Genomic DNA, 15,042 nt, shown 5'->3' with positions numbered 1-15,042 from the left:
AAAACTCTAATGCATCAAAGATGAAATTTGTAATCTCTCCATTTTGATGAATTCTAGCTAGAGTAAGTAAAGAGGTTCTTCTTTAAAATAATAACTCCAAAAATGTACCACTTCTAATTTTGCAATGCAATTCAAAGTTCTAAGTTGCAAACAACGCAATGTAATCTATGCACAATTTTCCTAAAAACTATGAAAATGTAATCTATGCACAATTTCCGTGAACACTATGCAAATGTAATCTATGCACAATTCCTATGAACACTATGCAAATATAATATATGCACAATATTTTTTCATGAAATGAGAATTCTAACCATGCAAATGTAATCTATGAAAGATGATTCTTCAAAACAAACATGAGATGATTCTAAATAAGTGAAAGAACAACAAGACTATTTCCCTTCACTAATACAACTAAAGAACCAATCAAGTGTAGGTAAAGGAAATCGGGTGAAAATTCCAAAGATCAAAAATAGAGACTCTCAAAGGCGATTAACACTTAGACACAATTGTTAAAAAACAGAGACAAATCTTCGAGAAATGACGAAAAGAATTCAAATTCAAAACACCCAAAGAAATACTTAAAATGAAAATGCTTGAATGAATATTATGAAATCAATGCTTAAAGTGTAATTCTAATTAAACTTCAGTACAATAATAAAAATGACTTCAGTTTTGAATGCAGCACAAGAAGCACATCTCATCAAAACAAAAATTGTTGAGAAATCCTACCTTTCAATCCTTGAAAATGGACAAATCTCAAGAAAACTCCTTCACAACACTCGATCAAACACACGAAGACAGACTGGAGTCAGAGATAAATGTAATGAAACCTTAAAAACAAAAAATTCTCAGAGTATGCATAGGTAGACAGTATAGTATAGTGTGCATGTGAATTGTTAATAAAGGTAATCTGCACATATTTGCACTCTGTTTCTAAACAGAAACTGCGCAGGTATAGAAACTTAAAGAAAAAATAAAAAATATCCAAACAAATCACAAAATCTGAAAGATAATTAACTTGTCAAGACTCAGAAGAAGCTATCAAAACAGGTTCGAGAATAAAAGACAAAGAGATAGAAGAGAACAAGACATTCCCAGTATGGTTGCCAATTTGTTAGATGGATAAATTCCTCTTGCTGACAAGAGAAATATCCCTAGATCCTAAAAAGAAACTAGAAATAAACAAACAATCAAGCTAATTTCTTCCCTAAATCTATCTTTACTTCAATCATAAGCTATCAAGGCAAGAAATGGAAATACACATCTTATTACGACATGGTTGATGAAGTTCCCTCTTTGTGATTAAGTGCAGCTTCTCCACGCTTTAATCTAGACTTGCACACATGGAAACAACAAAGGATCAAACGCATATGCAGGATATATGATTCAATAATTCAGACTAGTGATCAAGGATACTAGTAACAGACATCATTCTAATGGAAAAATATAAATAACATCATTCCAATGGAAGAATATTAATAACATAAACCATCCATGAAATTAGTCGTTTAATCAATTAAACAATGAAGTGACAATAAATGCTTGTTTGTATTAATTTCAGAAACATAAAGGAGCTACGAAACTTGTGCCTTGATCTTGTGAAGCTCTTCCCATTGATCTCAATCCTCTCCAAGAATGATAAGGTCTCCAACTTGATTACTCAATCATAAACTTACTCTCAGTAGCATCCCCCAATTCCCCCACCTATGGCATGATTAAATATGCCAAAAGGAAGTAGTTTGAGATCCTTAGTCCAAGGATGAGATCCACTAAAATAGGGATGAGGGCTCCTTGAAGAATGGGAATTAGTTCCATCAAAATTGAGGTTAGGCTACAATAAACATGAGTTCAAGGCTTTCTATTGGGAATGATTCACCCAACAATGCTTCTAGATCTTACTTTTTATTTTTATTTTTTATTGATTAACCTCCACAGTTTTTGTTCAGACACAGAGCATAGATCTACGCAGTTTTACAGTGGAAGAAAATACACATGTGTGGTTTTTCTCCAGAAAAACTGCATAGATGCTCAAAAGTAGGGTGTTGTACCAAGAAATCAATAAATTCCACTTTATTCAAGGTATATAAGTTGTTGACTTGCAATGGACTGCTTCATGACACTTGGATGGATGGTGAGAGATCCAACTTTGATGATTATTTGTCATGGTGACAAATTCAAGTGTAACAAACCATGATGCTTGAACAAAACGTGGTGGTTAAATACTTTTATTACTTCATCTTGTCAGCTAAGGAGGAAGGAATAAAGAGTAACCGTATTTCTCAAAATTTCATCAGCTTTGTAGATGAGAGACCACTCAGTGAACTGAGCCCTACTAATGTGGTATACAAAGTGGGGAGTGTCATGGAGATGACTAAGATTATCTGAAAGGAGGAATCTAGAGTCAAAGCTAAAGAATGTTTGGGGTAGTGGTAAAAAAGATAGAGACCTTCAATGAGGAATTTGAATCGCTAATAAGGGCAAGATTGCATAGTTGTTGGGAATTGGGTGAACTAAATAGTTGGGATCAAAAAACAACGACTGGTATAGGCCAAAAGCAGAGAAGACTCCTCCCATGAGAAGACTTCCACTTTAAAAGGGAGAACCATAGTGAATTATCTAAAGAAGGACTTCTAGTTACTTGGGTTGGTAAAAATATTGTTCAGGGCTAGGCTGGACTATTCAAACTTAAAAAATAGGAAGATCTGACATCAGTTTTCCTTCTAGTCTCCTAAACCAAATCTGGTGTTGTGGCAAAGATATTAGCAGTCCATTAATCGCCCTGTGCTCCAGATCATCGACCCCACGATGTAGCCTCCACCTCCTTCCAGGCAAAACTGAATATATTGCAGATTGTGTCAATCATGACACTGTTATTTTTACTTCTATGTAAATATTTTATTTCTCAAGTCAGTTATGTTTTCTATTACAAATAGATGTGTCACGGAGTATGCTTGATTTTGACATGATGTCTCTCTATAAAAAAATCAAGAAAGAATATTTTTGTAAGGGGTTCTCCTTCAGAGGCCCTATAAAGACAATGAGATGATATTTTAAGAGGGTTCAAAACTTTTGTAATATTTTGGCTTTCCAATAGAGAAGCGTTGTGCATTATTGATGTATTATTTCTCTATTGAATATTAATACAAGTTTTTGGTGATTCTGACTCACTTGAGTTTGTAGTATGTGTTCTTTCTATGTTTCTTCCATGCGTGTTTCCATTTTCCTCTCAAATTATATCATAAGTAGTTGTTGGATGTTTTTGTCATGAATGTATGGATTCGTTGAAGTCAAATATTGATGTATAACGCTTGTATGGACATGGAAATGAAATCCTTAAAGTACACACTATGTATCTTTCCATCTCATCCTCCATCTCTACTTCATCTGATTCAATTTGATTTTTGTTGAATAAGATTCTTAAAGATAAGCCCCATGTAGTGAATTTCATTCTTGTTTAATTCTTCTGTTCCATATACTACAATGACTTATTAAACAACAAACCTAGGCGATGAAGGCCGCTTTATATTTCCATTGATGTTTCAGTGAGTTAATTTTTCACCTGGTTGTTATGTGTTTACTATAGAGGAGGGTTATGAATCACCTCTATTCTATGAAAAATTAAATAATGAGTGTGTGATAGCTCTTGCACACCCTGCAAGAACTCAATAAGGATGTCCTAGGCACTGGCCTTTCCTCCAACTCAAGGGTTATGTCTAGGTGGCTGATTCTAGCCACAACATGTCCATTTACCAAGTGGGGTATTGATTTTACTACTTGTAAATCAACTTCAGCTAAGGGCCACAAGTATATTATCGTAGTAGTAGACTACTTCACCAAGTGGGTTGAAGCTATGCCTACTTTCAATAACAACAGTGAGACAACAACTATTTTCCCATTCAGAAAAATGATTTTATGCTTTCGTATTTCAAAAGAGATTGTCATTGAACATGGTAATCACTTCCAAAATAAGTTGATGTTTGAGTTGGCTTTGAAGTTGGTATTTTGGTAGGAGAATTTGTCTCCTTATTATCCTCAAGTAAATGGAAAAGTAGAAGTTGTCAGTAAATCCCTTAAGACCATCTAGTAAAGGATGATCAATCAAGCTAAGCCAAACTGGCACATCATGCTATATATTGCACTTTGGGCATACCAAATGTCTATTGAGACTGCTATGGGTTTTACTCCTTTTTAGATGGTTTAAGGGTTCAAATCAATATTTCCTGTAAAATGTGAAATTCCATCTCTTAAATTGGTAGTCCAGCTTCTTCCAGACATGTCAAGTCTTGAAGAACGCCTCATTCGTTTGGAACATCTTGATGAGCAGTGTCTGGATGCAGCCACGATGAATGAAGCTCATAAGAAAAGAGTAAAATCCTATTATGACAAGACTATATGACCTAGTGTTTTCTCTGAAGGTGATCTTTTCTTAGTCTATGACCAAGACAAAGACACCTTGGGGACGGGACAATTTACACCTATGTGGTACAATCCTTTTTTGTTAAAAAGGTCTTGAAGAAGGGTGCATATGAATTGGTTGAATTTGAGGGAAATGTGTTGTCGAAGGCCAGAAATGGGATCTATCTCAAGAAGTATTATGCCTAGCTCCTGCCTAGCATTTGCTTTGTTTTGTAAATACTGTACATAGTCTTTTATTTCTGTCTATGGGTCTCGTGGTGATGATGATAAGTTTGATCTTCCTTGGCAGGTTTCGATGGGTGATTTGGTGTATTTAGGATTCGCAGATGGTGCTAGTAGACATACTCAAAATTTAGCTTCCGCCACTTGGGTAATATATTATCCATTTGGTCAATTGTTAGTCTCAAGAGGCATATGTATTGGTCTTGCTTCTAATAATATGGCTGAATACAATGTCATTATCAATTTACTATCTGAAGCAATATCTTATGGTATTGAATCATTAGTGGTTTATTTGGATTCACAATTGGTTATGTCTGAATTAAATAACATTTATCATGTGAGGGATCCCTTATTACATTGCCAATTTATGAGAGTGACATTATTGCAAAGATCTTTTACTTTTATTACTTTCATTTATATTCAACGATCAGATAATGCATTTGTTTATTTTATAATTAACTAAGCATTGGATTGGCACATTAATTATTCATCACATTAAATAAAAAAAGATCACAAAAAAAATTGTATATATTATCGAATCATCATGAAATATATGTTAATAGATAGATAGAGTATTTCAAAATATTACAAAATGTGGACAAATGTCCTACAAAATTAGGGCTTAATCCCGATCATGTCTATATATGAAAAAATATCTTTTAACTAAAAATTTAAGGCTACAGGGCCTACCCTAGATGAGAATATTGGAAGAAGACGATGGAATTTGCCACTCATCAGAAGATCCACACCCACTCTCGTGGTACTTGTTGGCACTGAGTAATTTTCTAAGGTTGTAAAATAAAATCAACAAGGTAACCACAAACCAACTTTGGAAGCTCGGATCTAGCCCTTCCTTCTTTAGAGAGGGCTCTCTCTGTAAGATTTAACTTTGTTTTATTGAATATTAGGCTAGTTATTAAGTTTGGGGTTTGATTTGTATTTGAATGGTTGGTTGATTAATAGATTTCCATTGGGCTATGGAGTCTGTTTCATAAAATACAGATTAACTATAGTATCTACAGATAGATCTCACAAGGCAAGGTAGCAAAACTGACTAGATTCTTTAAAGTCTATGAAATGGAGAAGAAGAACAAAATAGGGTTCATTTAAAAATATAGGGCATTGTTACCCGAATTCCATATTTAAAGATCAGAAGAAAACATAGAAATTATTCGTAGCCGGGTGCAGAGTGTAGATTTAAACAAATTCTACCCTTTATTTATCTATTGAATAATTCAGATTTGAAAACAACTATGTGCTATAAACAGAGAAGTATAAACACATAAAACAGATATATGTACTTCACCAACAACTTGACACATGAATCCTGTGAAAGAGCTTCTGTATTACTTGGAAAATCTGTTGATGCTTCAGAGAGAAATACAATAGAGTTTCTTTGTACAAAAACCAACCTCTATTACTTCAACAATTGAAGTATTTATAACTAATTTACAAAAATATCTTGTCAGGATGATGAGGATGTATCTACAAAATAATAGGACTGAATTAAGCTAACTTATTACAATAAAATTAGGGAAATTGAACTGTCTGAAGTGGTGGCACTGAAATGAGGGAATAACTGGCGATGTAGCACTGAAATCATGTATGTGTTGTAATGTTGTGCTGTGGCACCAAAATTACCTTTTACTCTCATAACTCACAAAGCTTATCCCAATGTTGTTCGCTTGGGATATTCATCTTCATCAACTTCCTATACACTTCGTCAACTTTAGTATACCTGGAAAATGTTGACCAGGTGATGAACAAGTTTGGAATTGCATACTGAATGTCAAGATCATATGACAGTGCTTCCAGGAACGCCTTTCCTATCATGTTGAGTCTTCCAGTTGAAAATTTTGAACTATCTCTTGCCTTGTCCATAATCTTCTCACTGTAATCTGACAACGTGATGAGCTTGCGATTAATCACTAAAAGGTTTAGGAGTCCTTTCTTGTATAAAGGCTTCAGCTTGGAAAAGAATCTCTATATACCTATGTTCATGTTTTGACCCTTCTCTTCAAGCTATCTCATCAGATTCCTTTTAGTCAGCACTTTCCTGACTTCCAAAATTGTTTCAGTCCTATCTTCAATTTCTAATTCTTCCAATTCTTGACTGTTCTTGGAATTTAGAAATTTGATAAGCTCAGTGGCTTCATTTGGTTTATCTCCTAGCTGCTTTCTGACTTGCTCAATGACTTCATTCGACCTTTCAATAAGCTCCTGTTGTTCAAAAATGATTTGGATTGAAGGCCAAATTTCTCCCATGTCTTCATTAATCCTTTTCCAGATATTTTCCTTCACTTATGCCAATGTATTTCCCATGGCACAATATTTTTCCATTTTCTGCAATCTTTGGGACAATGTCTGGGACTTCTATGTTTCTGTCAAGTAAGAATTTTCAAACCTTTTACTCTACTCCTATAGAATCTTTATGTCCAACTTCAGCTTCTTTATCTCCTATTCTTGTACAATCATGTTTTCCATAGATTGAGCTAAATTCACTGAGTCAACAACGACTGATGTGGGAAGCATGGTAGAAGATGATGTTTCAGCTGTAGTCATTGTTGTAGGGACAACTGTTTGTAGTAAAGATGCAATAGGAACTGAATGAAGAGGAACACCTACAAGTTGTGAACTATGTTCCTTTTCCTTCATCAGTTTGTCCAATTCTGCTTCCATTGCTTTAATCTAGGCACCTTGTTTTACTAGAAGCTTTAGAATCTCTTTCTTTTGTAGCTTTGTCTCTCCATGTTCCTTGGCCTGGGGGTCTTCTGTTGCTCACAGCTTCAATTGTTTCTTTAATGCTACTATGTAAATATTCTTCTTTCTGATTATCTCCTCCGTATATTTTGAATTATCTAGATCAAGGCATGCTTTGACCACCATTTCCTCCAAGTATTTGATTATGGTATCTTTGGAAAGTGAGGATATTTTCTCCAATTTGAGCTGAGACTGAACATTATTTAAAGTAAGATGTAGATTTGAGGCAGTGATAGCAGTTTGTGTGAAAGTAGAATACACCATCTCTCTTGCCTACCTGTGCATATCTATTTGATCGAAAGGATGGACATCCTTTGCCTCAAATTCAAAAGTGGTTTGTTTGAAATCTGCTGCTGACTTTGGTTGAGGGACCTGGTCCTGCAAGACTGCCATATGCATCCTTCCCTTGTCTATATCATTTGATGAGATGAGTCTGTGCTAAATGGAGGAGGATTGATTTCTAAACTGAGAAGATATGTTATCATGAATGGCCTCAGTTCTCTGCTTTATTTCCTTGTATCTCTGAAAAATGTCCAACTGCCCCTACTATGTGGATGTTTCTGGTGTCTTAGGGATACTAGCTAGAATCTCTTTAGTAACTGAGGAAGATGGGGAATCTGTGGTACCACTGTCCAACTTGAAAGTCTTCAAACCTAAGAGAAAAATAGTGCCTTGTGTGTCCTCAAGTGATGGAAACTCTATTTTAGAGTTTGGGCCTATTTTAATATTCTTAGTATGTATTTTAAATTCCTTTGCTGAGACTTTGGTGATTGGAGAATCATCCTCTCCTTCTCTCTTATCTGTTTTATCTTTGGGTATGCGAGTCTTTGAAGCTGTCCTGGAAATTACCTACTCCTCGACTTCCTGTAATGTATTTTCCACCCAAGTGTGCTTTTTCATATACTTTTCTATTTCAGGCCTCTGAGTATGCACATATGGTGTAGCTTTTCGTTCCACTCTCAACTTGGAAATTACCCAAAAGGGGTCATAAGACCAAGTGAAACTGAGAGGGATTTTCATCTATTTCAAAAGGAGGTCTGCTTCCTCTCCTACTGCTCTATTGTTACAGATAAGGGGTCCTACTTGTGTTTTGATCTAGAACTGTGATTTCTTCTTAGCTGCCACGAAATGGATATTGTCAGAATGAATTATCTGCCTGATGTATTCCAAGGCAAATATTCTCATTGGAAAATATTTAGGCAGTTTGTATGGTGGCAGCTCTGAACCATACACTCTAATCTTTGTGAATGACTGGTAAAGATACCAGTCCCTTGTTTTGACATGTTCAATGAGCTGTAGAACCTTATGAATGTCTTCACTAATCCTTGGAGCCTACTGGCTACTCAGCAAACAAGTGGTTGGATAAAAAAATTGGTCTATGAACTCTGAGAAGCTAAATTCCTGTGATTGTCTTCTAACTAAGGAAGTCCAGGAGAAAACTGACTATGGGTGTCCTTGTTGATCAAGCTTCTGTACCGAGAATGGAAACTTATCTATTTGAAAAAACATAAACATATACATGATAATTGATGAATATCTAAACATTCCTTCAGTTAAAAACTAAAGGAATTTTTCATGAATTACATTTGATAAGAAGTGACCATAGTCAAAAGTGACTGATGGTCCTTCTTCTGAAGAAAGGATGGACAAAAATCCTAGAATAGGTTCATCTACCCACTCATCTGAATAGTAGCAAAGAAATGATGACAAAACATAAATAATCTGTCTTGTCCTTTGAGGGAACATAAAAGAGGGATATGGGGGATTTTTCATAAGGAGTTGAAAGTCTTCAGGGAGGAAGATTTCAGAAATGGCAGCTCTCTAGGGGAATGTTAATTTATGGCAAATTTCTCTAAGAGCTTCAAGGGATAAAGGTGAGAGGGAATCACAGTGGGGAACCTCTGGCATTTGATTAATGCTTTCAGCTGTGATGGTGAAGAGAATTTCACCATTTGGGGAGATAATTTCCCTCTTTCTTGGAAGGTAAGAGGCTTGGCATCTTAGAAATTATTCTAGAAAATTATAGGATTGGGGGACATCAAAGAGAGGAAGTCGGGATTTTCAGAGGTGTATCTCATCAGATTGGTAAAGGAAATTATCCGAAAACCAGTAGCGCAATTCAAAAAGGTCAAATTCACACTTTGTTTTGGTGATTTTGTAATCTCTGTCTGTGAGTGGGGTATGGTCTAAGTTGATAAGGAGATTGAACATCAGATTAACTACGAGGGCGGTTTTAGGTGCCATGGTAATTATAGAACATATAGCTGAAGGATGTAATGAGAGGAATTGACAGTAAGTTAAATAATTGGTGGGAATTGAATGACAGACCTATGTAATTCACCACATACAAGAAACTAAAGTTCTAGTGTAAGCTTAGAGCACAGAGGAGTGAGAGCAATATGAAGGAGAAAGGAAGAAAAGGTGTAATTGCAAAGGTGAATTTCATATTTATCAGTTGTAAATAAGCCTTAATCGTTGGGTTAACAGTCTTTACCAGACATTAATTCCTGTAATGGCACAGGCAAATGGATAGGGAATTTATGGAAGTTGCAACGGTCGAAGACGTGGCGGTAGGGGATTGGTGGGTAAGTGGCACAAGACCATTGGCGAGAGTGATGGGCGTAGGGACAGGTGTGACGGGAGCGGTAGCTGCAACGTGATGTGGAGATGACGCATGGCGAGAAGGTGGGTTAGTGAAACTGCTTTTGGAGAGGGGGTGCAACAATATTCGGTTTGTGGAGGGGGGTTCCGAAATTACATGGTGGAGAAACGTAGGGGGGCGGTAAACAGCTTTTCAGAACCCCCTCTCCCCTGTCATTAAACGTTGTCGCTTCGGGGGGGGGTCCAAAACCTATCATGTGCTGTCGGATCTATGCGGTGAATGATCAGTGATGGCATAGTAAGGACAGGTTTAACACCAGAGGGCCCTGCCATATCTTTCGGGCGCATAAATAATAACCCAATGTCCAAACTTAGGACAATGAACCAATTCAGACTTATTACATCAAAAAGTTTTATTTTCCTATCCAAATGCTATTGTAAAGCAAACGAGGGTGCATTTGAGCATGTAAACCCTATCATTTTTTCCTTTTAAAGAGATCAAAAATATTTATTTCATTTCACTAAACTAACCCAATCAACTAAATTAATCCAGATTAAACAGTTGGATTAACATTATTCACCTATTCTATGTACCTAATCTTAACCAAGATTAAACTATTTGGTTAACTTAACCACTCTAACCTAATTAACCTCTAACCTAATTAACATAAATTGAAACAACTTGAGCATGATTAAACTGTATGTCTCAACCAGAAAGTGATTGTGGCATTTTAAACAAGCTGCACACAATTTCATGAATTTATTCTTTGCAAAGCCAAAAGGCTAGTAGTGGCACTTAAGCTAGCATTACTTTCATTTTTTTTTCATTTTTTTGTGTTTCATTTATCATTTCTTTTGTTTTCCTCTTTTTTTCTATTTTTGTATTTATACCCTCATTTCATTTTTCTATCTTTTTTTTGGAAATCATTTTCAAAAAGCTATATTATTTACAATTTGAAATACTGAAAGAAAATGCTCAATGATCAATTGATCCTATAAATTATAGGACCCTAACAGTGGCTCCACCTGTGGATGGCACTTCCTGGTGAAGTGTCAAGAACACCATAGACCAATAGCCTCGAATCCTCATCTTCAGTATTTACTGCATCTGCTTTTTTTTGTTTTTTGTAGTTAGGGTGGAAAAATGACTCAAAGCTTAGGGCCTTCTCCACTGGCTTCAAGTTTGAGATATAAACTACCAACTCACGACAATACAAAAGTAAATGGTATCAACAATGAGTGTGATAAAAAATATTTGTTAGTCCTAAAAAGCATAATGCTGGAGCATCCTGCCATTGATAGGTCCTTCAGGTATTTTTGTTCCATCTATGTTCTTTAGAAAAAAGGAATTGTTATCTCGGTAAGAATAAAAAATGTAAGGTCCCATCCACAAGTTGTCGAATTTACCATGCTTTCCTTTGTCTTCCCTTATAGAATCCCATTTCAGAACATGATTACGGATCTGAAAGTCACCAGCTTTAGTCCTTTGGTTAAATGTTTTCTTGATGCTATCTTGGATTAACTGAGCTCTCTTATGAACTGCTTCTCTTATCTAATGCAAATAGATGGTCTGGTTTATTCTCTTCTGTAAATAATTTGGTTCCACCTCCAATTCTTGCATCATCTTTAAAATAGGAATTCCCAATGAAGTTGGAAAGAAAATATGTATCCCATAAAATAACTAATATGGAGACATGCATATTGACTTTTTGGTAGTAATCATGTCTGCCCATAATGCATTAACCAACTTGATATGCCATGATTTTTTATTGTCCTGCAATAACTTTTTAATAATCTTAAATAAGATTTTATTGTAGGATTTTGTAATTACATTTCCCTGAGGGTGATAGGCTGTAGAATGTCCCAATACTATCTGATACTTGCTGCAAAAATCTACCATCTTTTTTGACCTGAAAGCTGTCGCATTGTAAGTGATAATTTTCCTAGGGAAGCCAAATCTAGCAAGGATATTTCTCTTTAGGAATTTTATGATGACTGCATCAGAATATTGTTTGGTAGGAATGGCTTCTATCCATTTTGTAAAGTAATCAGTGGCTTTCAGAATCCGCTTGTGTTGGGCAGATGAGGCAGGGTTGATTTCTCCTATAAAGTCAAGGCCCCATTGTTGGAAAGGGGTTTCAACAGATATAGGTCTCAAGGGTAAAGGAAAAATTTTCTTTTTACCTTCAAATATTTGACATTTGTGGCATGAAGTAACTTTCCTTTGGATATCAAAAAATAGGGTGGGCTAGTAAAAACCTATCCTCAGAACCTTATTTTCAATAGTCTTCCAATACAGGTGTTGTTGGCTTTGTGGGGCTTGACCTAAGTTCAATGTTAGTTAGCCAAACAAATCCCTACACTATTGGCCCTTTTGGGATCATCTCGTAGAGCATGGACCGAAGTCTCACCCGAAGCAGTATGGGGGGATGCTGGAACCAAGTTTCTTCACCCTAAGATGGTCGTGATGTCGGTTTATACCCTTTGTTCATAATTTCGCATAGGTCACTAAGCTTTAGGGCTCTGTCAATCTAGCCCTTTTTCCGCCCTTCAGGACCTCCACGAAGGTGTACGATAGACCTTCTCGCAGCCTTAACCTGGGGTCAAAGTAATTTCGCGATATTATGACAACGTATTATACAGGTTCTCAAGTTATCTTAAGTGTTTTACTTATCTTACTAAACAATCATAGTTAGCACTGCGTAAACTGATATTCTTACTTGCATTCAATTAACCAACATAATCACACATATTCGCGCATCACATAAACATTGTAAATTAACCCAACCACAAATATAACCAGATGCATTAAGAAGAAATAAATACACAGAATTTGTAGAATACTTCTCTTTATTGATATCTTCAGACTATTACAGACTCTATCCACCCTGCGCAGATAGCTATAGGGGTCCGTGCACTCAGCTGCGGACTTCCACCCTAGGGCTCTGTGCACTTAGCTACAGAGCCTCTACCTACACTAAGACCCAAAACACTTAGACTTCTCTACCAAGACTCTTCACTTCATTCTTCGTTATCTTCTAACTACTTAGAGCTTACTTACTTAGCTCGTTTTATACAATCCCATGGTCCATGGACCATGGGTGGATCTTTACAGCTAACTTTACACTCTACAAAATAAGGGCGAATAACCCTTTATGACTCATGACACCTTTGCACTCTGCGACCACAAAATGCGGAGACTTTACAACTTTATTACAAAAGATGTCCCAAAACATGGGCTTTTAGCCCCAAAACTGTGCTTGGGGGAACCCGTTCCCAATAGGCCCCCAACATAAACATGGTGACTCGCCCTCGAGTCATTATGTGGGCGCGGAGATCTTGGCATGAAGACCTCCCAGTTCGACTTGTATGACTGCAACTTCAATAGTGCACTATGTGGCTACCTGCTTTGATTCTTTAACTAACTGCTCTATCGATGAACTTGAACTGTCAGCCTGAAGCTTCTGTTGAGTCGCTCGCAGATGAGCAAGCTTGCCTTCAATAGAGGCCATGATTGCCTAAGCCTCATCCAACCAGGGCTTCAGGCGCACCTTTAGCACTGCGTCCTTGTGTTGTGTGGCATCTACCTGTTCTTTCAACTGCTTGGCCTCTTGCAACTTTGCTAGTTTTTGCATGAGAGGGATGGTTCGTGCTGTACCTTTTACTTCGTCATAGCACTGCTACAGTTCTTGTGCTTCTGTCTCTAGCTGCTGTACATTAGGGTCCTCCTACAGGCTCGTCAGGACCTCGAATGATTGTTCAAAAAGTTGTGTGCAGTCTACTACTACATTGTCTACCGCCACTATCGCCTCTGTGACAGCGGTTGCACGCTGCTCCTTTACTTCTAATAGAGTTGAAGGTTGGGCCTTCAACTATAAATCTGCAATATGAAGGCTTAGCTCCATCTAAACCCTAGCCAAGTCTGTGCGAGCGTTGCGTAACCCTATAGCAAGCTTGTGAATGCGCACCTCGACTGGTTCTTCCTCAGGAATGGCCAACTTCAAGACCATTCGACATGCCTCCTCCACGACCTGAACTATGCACTTGTTTTGGTCAGTTACCTCAGTCACAGGGGCGATGGTACAGTCTCTTTGTAGGTCCATATGTTCATTATTAATCCTCTGCTCACTAATCACCTGCAAAGCACGGTGTTCTCGGGCCCTCAACTCCATGATCACTCCATCCTACAATAGGTGGAGCACCTTGCCAGGGAGCATTGCCAGGTTCCACCCGACTCCCTTGAGGGTGCTGACAGTGGGCTTGTTATCTTCATTTACTTTGCTCAGTTCTCCATCCAACAACACTATCGCACTATCGCACTGGAGACCTTCACAGGCAGCATCTCGGCAACTTCTGAAGCGCCGATAGTGAGGGTGGTGGACACCGTGCCAGCCTATGATGCGTGGGTCTACATCTCTTGCAAACCTATATGGATGGCCCCTAAGAGTAGCTGCTGCTACTTCTCGAACTGCTATAGTGCCTCCGCGGTGACATCCTGCACCGTGTCTCCAATGTCTTACAAATCGCCCTTTGTGAGGGTGATTGGGTCCAACGACATCTTAGTGGCCTCGGATTTACTCCATGAACCTCCTTTCTCTTGTTCCCTTTGATGCTTGATGCAAGCCGATGTCGCCTGTGGGTTTGCATCATGCTGCTCTATTTTCTCATTTGTTTCTTCCTCTGTATCGGGTGAAGGCGACCTTGCGCCTTTGTCAGAGCCACACTATGTTTCACCTGTCTGTTTTTGCATCTGCTGGATGGAATCGTGCTCCGCCTGGGCCTTGTAAGTGGCCTCATTCTTCCTCTTCTCGGACAACTGCACCATCTTGAGCTTGGCCTCCTCCTTTTTGCATTGCGCGGTGGAATTTCTCGCCCCCACCGCCAATTTTGAGGTGGTGCGCCACTCTGCCCGCCAGCGATCAAGTTCTACATCAATTACATCGTCTGTTGCCAAGTAAAGCAAGTCATACCATGTCTGTGTAGGTTCCTTCTGTGCCATGATCAACACATGGTGAAAGTCTTCCTTGAACTCTGCATACC

The sequence above is a fragment of the Pinus tabuliformis genome, chromosome 6 (genome assembly GCF_031772625.1).
Source record: "Pinus tabuliformis cultivar Carrire ecotype Pingquan chromosome 6, CPIR1, whole genome shotgun sequence".
Classification (NCBI taxonomy): Eukaryota; Viridiplantae; Streptophyta; class Pinopsida; order Pinales; family Pinaceae; genus Pinus; species Pinus tabuliformis.
This window is presented reverse-complemented; position numbering follows the sequence as displayed.